Source organism: Littorina saxatilis, linkage group LG3, assembly GCF_037325665.1.
Source record: "Littorina saxatilis isolate snail1 linkage group LG3, US_GU_Lsax_2.0, whole genome shotgun sequence".
Classification (NCBI taxonomy): Eukaryota; Metazoa; Mollusca; class Gastropoda; order Littorinimorpha; family Littorinidae; genus Littorina; species Littorina saxatilis.
Window position 1 is genome coordinate 52,584,994 of NC_090247.1, and position 11,109 is coordinate 52,596,102.

Consider the following 11,109-nt stretch of genomic DNA (forward strand, 5'->3'; position numbering starts at 1 on the left):
TGTGTGTGTATGTGTATGTGTGTGTGCCGGTGTGTGTGTGTGTGAGTGTGTGTTTACATGATGTGTGTGTGTTTACATGATGTGTGTGTGAGTGTGTGTTTACATGATGTGTGTGTGTTTACATGATGTGTGTGTGTGTGTGTGTGTGTGTGTGTGTGTGTGTGTGTGCCGGTGTGTGTGTGTGTGTGTGTGAGTGTGTGTGTGTGTGTGAGTGTGTGTGTGTGTGAGTGTGTGTGAGTGTGTGTGTGTGTGTGTGAGTGTGTGTGTGTGTGTGTATGTGTGTGTGCCGGTGTGTGTGTGTGTGTGTGTGTGTGTGTGTGTGTGTGTGTACAAGTGGAGAAATGACCTTATCCCATGTAAGACTCTGGCCATATCTGAGATGGTGAGCCGAATCGTATACCCAGCACGGAAAGCGCACATGGTATGTCAGTGTCCAAGTGGAGAAATGACCTTATCCCATGTAAGACTCTGGCCAGATCTGAGATGGTGAGCCGAATCGTTTACCCAGCAAGGAAGGCGCCTTCAAAATGGTTGAGAATCATTTCCTTTACACCACCAGCGCTACTATCCACCACATGCACAGACCACACACCAAAAACTGCCAGGCCGTCCCAATAAAACATTCTCGTGTATAATTTCCGTACCCCATTCAGAATGATTGCTGGCACACTCTACTAAAATCCTTCGTGTATTGGAATCATTGTTTTGTTTGTAGGTTAATGGTTTCTCTGAACTCACAATGACACTGTAAGCTGTAGGTACCAGAGACTGGCAGAGACAGCCAAGAGAAAGCATTAATGAATGTTTGTTGACTGACGATTCGGGTTTTATAAGTGATGTGTATGCAAAGGTGGACAAGGAGTTTGTAAATGATCATGTCTTTTAACATATTAGTTTATGTTTGGTTCTCATGGGTTCCGTATTCTTATTGGTTCCGAATAACTCACACTTACTCTTGTTGAACATGTCGTATGCAGTTGGCGCGCTTACGTCCCTTTGTTTTCCGGATTTTAATTTCTGTGTTTGAAATTGTGTATGTTTCATTAGGCCAAACAAAAATATATGTTGGTTTAGTCTAACCGGACCGATCCTATTTTTTTCCCGCCGACCCTAAAACCTTTTTTCATGAGTTTCTCAAAAAAACACAACTTTTGGCACATTTTGCAAACCATACCGAGACTAAGGGAAGTAACCTTCTTTAAACTCGACTAAATTTAAAAAATAAAATTGAGAAAAAAGTTGACCTACCGACCCTGGTTTTTTTGGTCACGTTATCCTAAACCAACATATATTTGTGTTTGGCCTAACATGTCGCTTTTGTTGTTGCTTTTTCCTAACATGTTGCCCCATAACAGCAGTGAAACTTGTACGTATAGCAGTGTTACAAATTTGATTACCCAAATTCGCATGGGTTTTTCTCTGCTAGAATTATGGATACTTGAAATTCCAGCACTGAAAAAATGAGGTCGATGGACAAGATTGGTACTCTTTTGTTGCAGAATAGCTTGCTTAACCGACCGGCTCTTCAATAAAAACAAAACATTGAAAAGAATCTTCTGTGGAGGTGGATATCTTTACTCCGTCTGTAAAACAATGACTTCTTCGCACTCAAGATGATGAGACCCAGTGCAAGCTGTATATATATCTATTCTGTTGCTCGGAAAAAAACACCTGCATTATTCTGTGCAGACATTATTCCGCGTAATTACTCCGTTCACTGCCGCATACCTGTAGCTAAAATAGATCGTGATTATGCCTCACTCCTATTCATCTGACTCACGGTCTGTCAGTCTGTCTGTTTGTGTGTCCCTCTCGCTGGCCGTCTGTAAAACTATCTCCGGTCTATGCCTGTTAGTCTGCTTGCCTGTTTGCGTATTTTTTGGTCAATCGGTCAATCGTCCTTTGTGTATACACGTATATAGCCTACATAGGTGGGATTCTTCCGGTATATGCCGGAAATCCGGATTCGTAATGTCTGTGGTGAAGTGTTTTTGGTTGTTAATTATACAAATCCTTCAGCGTCAGGGGGCCCCCAGACACCTCCTTAAAATTCTTCAGGATTCATGACATTTGTCAGTCCCACCCATCCATATATGTATATATACGACTTGTGTCTGTCTATCTGTGTGTCTGTCTATCTGTGTGTCTGTGTGTGTGTGTGTGTGTGTGTGTGTGTGTGTGTGTGTGTGTGTGTTCGCGATGCACGGCCAAAGTTCTCGATGGATCTGCTTCAAATTTGGTGGGCATATTCAGCAGGTAAGACCCCGGACACAACCTGGTCGATGAGAATTTTCAACACGTGCTCTCTGCGCGCAGCGCTGAACCGATTTTGGTTTTTCTGTAGATCCACTACATCCATTCCCAGTAACTCTTCCTTATCTTCTCCAGTGTTTTGCGTTTATCTCCCTTCCTTCGTGTGGCGTCAATCCATATTCCCGTTACTATTTTTAGAAGGTCACTGTCCACGACGCTCAATCCATATTCCCGTTACTATTTTTAGAAGTTTTCCTTCGTGTGGCGTCAATCGCGTACGGTGCGCCACTCACTCGGCTCTACTTCTTCCCGGCGAAAATGTTCAACGCGTGCTCTCAGCGCGCAGCGCTGAACCGATTTTGGTTTTTCTGTACATCCATTCCCAGTAACTCTTCCTTATCTTCTCCAGTGTTTTGCGCGTTTATCTCCCTTCCTTCGTACGGTGCGCCGGCTCCCCCGGCAAAGCCGGGTATTCGGCTCTACTTCTTCCCGGCGAAGCCGTACCCGGCGAAGCGGGTATTCATCTAGTGTATATATATACATGTAGTATATGTGTGTGCGTGCGTGCGTGCATGTCTGCCTTAGATTGTCTGTCTGTTTCTGTCTATGTTTCTTTGTTTGTCCACTGATCTGCCTGTATTCCTACCGTTCGTTCGGTCTGCCTGTCCGTCTACCTGTCCGTCTGTTTCATTGTTGTTTGCGTTCGTCTGTGTGTTTGTGCGGTGAGTGCAGTGCAGTACAGCTCAGTTTCTGTCTGTCTGTCTGTATGTCTGTCTGTCTGTATGTCTGTATGTATCATGTCCGTGTATGTACCTGTACCTATTTGCTCTAGTCTATGTATTGTCTGGTCCTAGTATTACTGTGATGTTCTACACGTATCTGTCAGTCACTATATATGTCCCTCCGTCTACCCGTCCGTCTGTTTCATTGTTGTTTGCGTTCGTCTGTGTGTTTGTGCGGCGAGTGCAGTGCAGAACAGCTCAGCCACAGCACTCTATCTTCACAACAACGAAAAGAGCAGCTACGAGTGTGTCAGTGGGAGAAAAATGTGCACACAAACAAAAGGGGAAATGCGAGGCATGGGCTCTAACTGCACGACAATTGCAGCTAAGCATTCCGCTAGATGAGAAGCAGTTGTTTATGTTCCTACCTGACAGGTTGGAGAGCAAGATATTTATGTGTTTAGGCCTAAAAAAAAAAAATAGGTGTGGTTACGGTAACCCGACCTACCCTATTTTTAGGGGCCGACCCGCCTGTAACTTTTTATTACATTTGTCAACAAAACAAAACAACAAAAAACGAGTGCAGAAAACGCAATGAAAGCGAAAGCGCTCGAGTCGCACACTTATTTCCCTGTCAAGTAGGTTTAATTTGTACACATTAGAAAAAAAAAAGTTTAAAAAAAAGTGATTGCCTACCTTTTTTTGTGTGTGGCCTTACTCAGATGTAAAGCTAAAAAGACAGGCAGCCGACAGGAGTATAGAAACTCTATTGCGCAGACGAACACTGCAACTGCGGTGAGCTTTTAAGCGGCTGGAGTCAGTCTACCTCTAAGAACAGGAAGTAGAATTAAAGTTGATCACCGACGTGTCCCAAAGATAGACAGCATTGATAAAGAACTGATTGAAATCACGTCTATTGGCTCGAACATCATGTTGTTTTGGGATTTTTTTTTTTTTAATTTCGATTTAACAAATGTATCCAGTAATGATTCCTGTGCAAAAGACGGATACCCGGCATAGTCAAGTTTCATACATTATCTTATAAATATGTGCGTAATACCTCCTTTTCTTTTTATTTCTCTGCTAAGCAATTCTTAAACTTACATTAAATCGATATTTTAAAATGTCATGTCCCTTTTATTGACTTTTTCTCAGGGGTAGACTAAGGCCATGTTTTCTGTCAAAAGGGTAGGGGTAGTATATAAGCACCACATTTCTACATTTAGCGCTTTATAAGGGGATATTCACATTTCAAAATGATACCTTGTTTAATTTCATGTTTGTTTGTATTTCATTCTTGAAATTTAGCTTCAAAAGTGGGTTCTCAATTGTTATAGATCTTTCAGTAGATAACTGTGTTTTGTGTTCTATTTTTCCCCGTCAATTAGCGTTATTCATTTTATTGTTGATTTGTTTACATATCCACAGTAGAATCTTTGTATTTTTTCAGTAGCGTGACAAAAACTAATATCCCATATTCAAGGTGCATTCGATCGTTATCTTACGAATTAGCACGTGAATCTCTATTTTATTATTCTTTTTTTTTAAATTATTATTCTCTATTCTATGTTATTTCTGGCCTCAGCACTCCTTGACCTTATCACTTTTAATGGGGGTAGAATCCAGCTTTAAGTTCATGTTTTCTTAGTTATTCACGTTGTTTTATATGTGCACTGTGATATTATTTACACACACACAGGGAAATTGAACATTTGAGCCGATTGATGAACGCTTAATATATGCAAATAGGATTGAATGCACATAGATCTTCTTTTTACATTTCGTCAAGTTTTGACTAAATGTTTTAACATAGAGGGGGAATCGAGACGAGGGTCATGGTGTATGTGTGTGAGTGTGTGTGTGTGCGTGTGTGTGTGTAGAGTGATTCAGAGTAAACTACTGGACCGATCTTTATGAAATTTGACATGAGAGTTCCTGGGTATGATATCCCCGGACTTGTTTTCATTTTTTCGATAAATGTCTTTGATGACGTCATATCCGGCTTTTTGTAAAAGTTGAGGCGGCACTGTCACACCCTCATTTTTCAATCAAATTTTGGCCAAGCAATCTTCGACGAAGGCCGGACTTCGGTATTGCATTTCAGCTTGGTGGCTTAAAAATTAATTTATGACTTTGGTCATTAAAAATCTGAAAATTGTAAAAAAAAAATATATATATATATATAAAACGATCCAAATTTACGTTCATCTTATTCTTCATCATTTTCTGATTCCAAAAACATATAAATATGTTATATTTGGATTAAAAACAAGCTCTGAAAATTAAAAAAATTAAAAATTATGATCAAAATTAAATTTTTGAAATCAATTTAAAAACACTTTCATCTTATTCCTTGTCGGTTCCTGATTCCAAAAACATATAGATATGATATGTTTGGATTAAAAACACGCTCAGAAAGTTAAAACGAAGAGAGGTACAGTAGAGAGTGCTATGAAGCACAGCGCAATCGCTACCGCGCCAAACAGGCTCGTCACTTTCACTGCCTTTTGCAGGGCGGGGATGTAGCTCAGTCGGTAGCGCGCTGGATTTGTATCCAGTTGGCCGCTGTCAGCGTGAGTTCGTCCCCACGTTCGGCGAGAGATTTATTTCTCAGAGTCAACTTTGTGTGCAGACTCTCTTCGGTGTCCGAACACCCCCGTGTGTACACGCAAGCACAAGACCAAGTGCGCACGAAAAAGATCCTGTAATCCATGTCAGAGTTCGGTGGGTTATAGAAACACGAAAATACTCAGCATGCTTCCTCCGAAAGCGGCGTATGGCTGCCTAAATGGCGGGGTAAAAACGGTCATACACGTAAAAGCCGTGGGAGTTTCAGCCCATGAACGAACAACAACTGCCATTTGCACTAGCGGCGGACTACGTTCAATTTCATTCTGTGAGTTCCACAGCTTGACTAAATGTAGTAATTTCGCCTTACGCGACTTGTTTTTTTTTACAATTTAAACAAACACCGTGGTAAAGTGGCCATGTTCACTTTGAAACGAAGGCGAAGTTGCATGCACACAAACAAACAGAAAGGCAGATAGACAGACAAACAAACACACACACACTAACACGCACGCACACACAAACAAACACACACGCAGACACACAGACACAGACACAGACACAGACACAGGTACAGACACAGACACACACTGACCGGCACACACACACTCACACACACTCACACACACACACACACACACACACACACACAGTGACACACATATACACATATGAAGCTTACCTTCTTTCGGAATCAGCCTCTAGCACAGCTAAACTCACACGGCAGTATAAACACACAGAGCCCGATCATGCCAGTCCTCACATCACTCGACCATAATGCTATTTCAGACTAATTAACACGTGCTTTAAATAGGTTATGTGCACGCCCGAAAAAAGGTGCAGTGACGCATAAATGTCTGTGCCGGGTTGACTGATTCACCTGTGCGAGACGAACCAGTGACAAGCCTCCACATATTTTATAGGCTAATAGCGAACAAAAAGATACCATATTTTTGGCCTAAAAGTTACGGGTTCGGGTCATAGTCTCTGTTCGGGTGTGCTCTGCTGGAGGTCAATCAGTAATGTAAAACGAAAAGTCCTTTATAGAATACCAAGTCCGCCCAAAGGAAACTAGGCGAAGTCAAAGTGGCGAGAAAGAGAGAGAGGGAGGGAGGGATAGAGAGAGAGGGGGAGAGATGGGTAGAGAGAGTGAGACGGAGAGAGAGAGAGAGAGAGAGAGAGAGAGAGAGAATTGAATTGAATTGAATTGAATTGAATTTAACTTTATTTAACAAGGATTAAGATTTAAGGCTACGCCTTTTCTTACAATCTGTCCTTGGGACGCACAGACACACAATGATGAAATTAAAAAATTAAACATTAAAAAATTAAAAAGTTAACAACGAAAGGAGGTCGAAAAACTTGAGCACGTGATGATAAAGATGACGATGACGATGATGATGACGATGACGATGACGATGATGACGACGATGACGATGACGATGATGATGATGATGATGATGACGACGACGACGACGATGATGACGATGAGGCATGAAGAGCATACATATGTGGTTATTCATAAAATCAAATGCATACTATGCATGTAATTATAAGGCCAAAAAAAAAAATTGTCTGTTTAGGGTAACCCGACCGACCCTATCGATTTGGCGCCGACCCAAAAACTTTTTTTTGATTTCAAAAAAAAAAAAGAAAAAAAAAGAGGTAAAAATGCTAAAAAGAGACATTTGGCGTTTCTTTCTCTCCCTTTCTCTCTGTTTTATTTATACGTTAGTTTTGAAACATGTATTCATCAAATATAAGAAGTGAATGTTCAGCCAACATAGCATTTACACACCAAAAAAAAAAAAAAAAAAAAAAAAAAAAAAAAAACCCTACCTACCTACCGACCCTACTTTTTTTGGTCATGTTACCCTAAACAGACAATTTTTTTTTTTTGGCCTAAGTACAAGCTGGTAGCAATCGAACATGTAGCAATAGTACAACAAAAATATGTTCAGAATATACAATGCACGGGGCGGGGATATAGCTCAGTCGGTAGCGCGCTGGATTTGTATTCAGTTGGCCGCTGTCAGGCTGAGTTCGATCCCAGGTTCGGCGGAAATCTATTTCAGAGTCGACTTTGTGTGCAGACTCTCTTCGGTGTCCGAACCCTCCCCCCGTGTACACTACATTGGGTGTGCACGTTAAAGACCCCACGATTGACAAAAGGGTCTTTCCTGGCAAAATTGCTTAGGCACAGTTAATAATTGTCTACCTATACCCGTGTGACTTGGAATAATAGGCCGTGAAAGGTAAATATGCGCCGAAATGGCTGCAATCTACTGGCCGTATAAAATTTCATCTCACACGGCATCACTGCAGAGCGCCTAGAACTGTACCCACGGAATATGCGCGATATAAGCCTCATTGATTGATTGATTGATATCTTTGACGTAATACTAAGTGTGGTAAATCAAAACGCGCTAAACTACTCGGACATTAAGTGTTTTTTAACACTTTTTTTTTTAAAACTTTTTAATGACTTTTAGTGCTTAAAGGATGATGGAAGTGAATTCCAAACTGATGTACCCGAAAAAGCAAGACTGGTCTTGTAAAGGTCAACTTTTTCGTGGAATCGGTGGGATCAAGTTGACCGACCCATATCTGTCGGTAGCTTCATTAAAAAAGGATGTAATGTAAATCGGCACTTTACAGTAATACAATTTATGCATGAAAATGGCTTTGTTTAACTTGAGATGCTTTTCCAGTGGTAGAAAGTTAATCATTTTTAATTTCATATCTGTTGAGGCATTATCCTTTACGATGAGTTTAGCCGAGCGACGATAGAGAGAGTCTAACTTTTTCAAGTGGACATCACTGCTGCCATCCCAGAGCGCCGAAATATAATTAATGTGAGGTATTACATATGAGCATGGTGGAACATTTCCAGAGTCCTTCTGTCCGTAAATTGCTTTAACTTGGATAGGAGGAAAACGTTCTTGGCTACTTTCTTGCAAATATGCTGTAATTGTGCCTGCCACTTGAATTCACAATCAATAATTACCCCTAAAACGCGATGTTGTTGAACTTGTTCAATTGATTGCGTACCAATAGTAAGATTTAGTTTGAGTGGAGAAATCTGGGGAGAGAGAGAGAGAGAGAACAAGAACAAGAACAATTCTTTATTTTACGAGGGTAATAGAGTAAGCAGTGATCTGCTTTTTTACATCTGGCCCTCGCCCTAAAGAGGGACTAGTCTAAAATTGCTAAAGAATAAGCAAGTAAAGAAAACAAACTACTGCTACATGATTATAATAGAAGTGAAAGTAAGAACATATCATCAATTTACATACAATACATTGCTTAAATGAAAAATGTAAGTTCATTTGACATGAGTTAAGAATTATAGAGTAGATTGCACTGACACAACAACGTTGTAAGTGCCATGCCCATTGACATACACTGCATTCGAAAGAATCAGTGTATATAAAAATAATAATACATTGTTAAAAAGCACCGGTTGTTGGTTTTAACAACCATTCTAGCGACAACAGATGTTTATTTATACTTCATGAGATAAGACGTATATCTGGTCTTAAAAACGTTTGTGCTGCTAGTTTGCCGTAGGATTGTCGGAAGAGTGTTCCAGAGACTGCTACCTGAGAGAGAGAGAGAGAGAGAGAGAGAGAGAGAGAGAGAGAGAGAGAAAGAGAGAGAGAGAGAGAGAGAGAGAGAGAGAGAAGGAGAAAGAGAGAGAGAGAGACTGCAAGAGAGATTCTGAGCTAAGAGAGAGCGAGACTGAGAGAGAGAGACTGAAAAGAGAGAGAGAGAGAGAGAGAGAGAGAGAGAGGGGGGGGGGGGGGGGGGGTCGGGGGTTGACGGGGAGGTCGGAGAGGGGTGCCGGTTGTTAGCTTGCCGCTTTGTCTGTCTGTCTGTCTGTCTGGCTTTCTGTCTGTCTGTCTGTCTGTCTGTCTGTCTTAGTCTGGTTTTTTATATTTAGTCAAGTTTTGACTAAATATTTTAACATCGAGGGGGAATCGAAACGAGGGTCGTGGTGTATGTGCGTGTGTGTGTGTGTGTGTGTGTGTCTGTGTGTGTGTGTGTGTGTGTAGAGCGATTCAGACTAAACTACTGGACCGATCTTTATGAAATTTGACATGAGAGTTCCTGGGTATGAAATCCCCGAACTTTTTTTTCATTTTTTTGATAAATGTCTTTCATGACGTCATATCCGGCTTTTCGTGAAAGTTGAGGCGGCACTGTCAAGCCCTCATTTTTCAACCAAATTGGTTGAAATTTTGGTCAAGTAATCTTCGACGAAGCCCGGACTTCGGTATTGCATTTCAGCTTGGCGGCTTAAAAATTAATTAATGACTTTGGTCATTAAAAATCTGAAAATTGTAAAAAAAAAATAAAAATTTATAAAACGATCCAAATTTACGTTTATCTGATTCTCCATCATTTGCTGATTCCAAAAACATATAAATATGTTATATTCGGATTAAAAACAAGCTCTGAAAATTAAATATATAAAAATTATTATCCAATTTTTTTTTCGAAATCAATTTAAAAACACTTTCATCTTATTCCTTGTTGGTTCCTGATTCCAAAAACATATAGATATGATATGTTTGGATTAAAAACACGCTCAGAAAGTTAAAACGAAGAGAGGTACACAAAAGCGTGCTATCCTTCTCAGCGCAACGAATACCCCGCTCTTCTTGTCAATTCCACGGGCACTGCCTTTGCCACGGGCGGTGGAGTGACGATGCTACGAGTATACGGTCTTGCTGCGTTGCGTTGCGTTCAGTTTCATTCTGTGAGTTCGACAGCTACTTGACTAAATATTGTATTTTCGCCTTACGCGACTTGTTTTTAGTGTATCACCGATTCTAGCCCTTGACAGAACTAAAATATGATACATCAAAATATGATAATCATCAAGGGGTATTTTGACTCGTCACAGTCTCCCCAGCTGAATAGTGCACGCACCACACACCCACCATTAGAACAAGAATATTTACATGTAGGTGGTTGGGCCCGTCTTGCCCATTGAAAGTTGACCCGTGTCCGTCCCGGTCCGGATTCGCAGGTTCGAATCCGGTCCGGGACGTGCAAGGGAAAACATATGCTTACCAATGAAATTGGAGATGTGCATCAGTGGTGCGCACTTAGTAACCCGGCACAAGATCAGTGACATTTTGATTTGTCGACGCCCTTGACTGAACGCCGATTCATCGAGTTTTGAGTCACTAACTGAAACTTCGTGTCATGTCAGTGTTAGCCTTTTGTATTTTACAGGAACTGGACGTAGTTCAGTGACAATAATAAATACTATCACACCTGTAAATTCCTTACACCGTCAGTCCTGTTCTTTTTGTAGTGCCGCCGGTGAAAGGACAGTGAGAACCCGGATCAATCGTGGTGTTCACTCTGCAATGGCAAAATGATGATAAGAAATCAAAACTGTAGCCTACGGTTAGGAACAAAACTTAGCACTAGACTTGCCGGGCCCGAACGACCCTCTCTTGATAACGAACACCTGCCCATTACGAGCACCCAAAACTGAGGATCTCACACGAGTTTCAACCCTCCGAGACTTTCGAGTCCCGGCCACGTGGTA

General features: G+C 41.1%; 1 protein-coding gene across 1 annotated transcript in view; it reads right to left on the reverse strand.

Moving 5' to 3' along the window:
- The window catches only part of LOC138962621 (cytochrome P450 2F2-like), a 28,358-nt gene extending 22,114 nt beyond the window's left edge, over positions 1 to 6,244 (reverse strand). The window contains exon 1 of the mRNA XM_070334510.1: positions 6,226 to 6,244. The gene's annotated coding sequence lies outside the window, so the exon portion shown is untranslated. The remainder of the gene's footprint in view (positions 1 to 6,225) is intronic.
- Between the last annotated feature and the right edge of the window lie 4,865 nt (positions 6,245 to 11,109).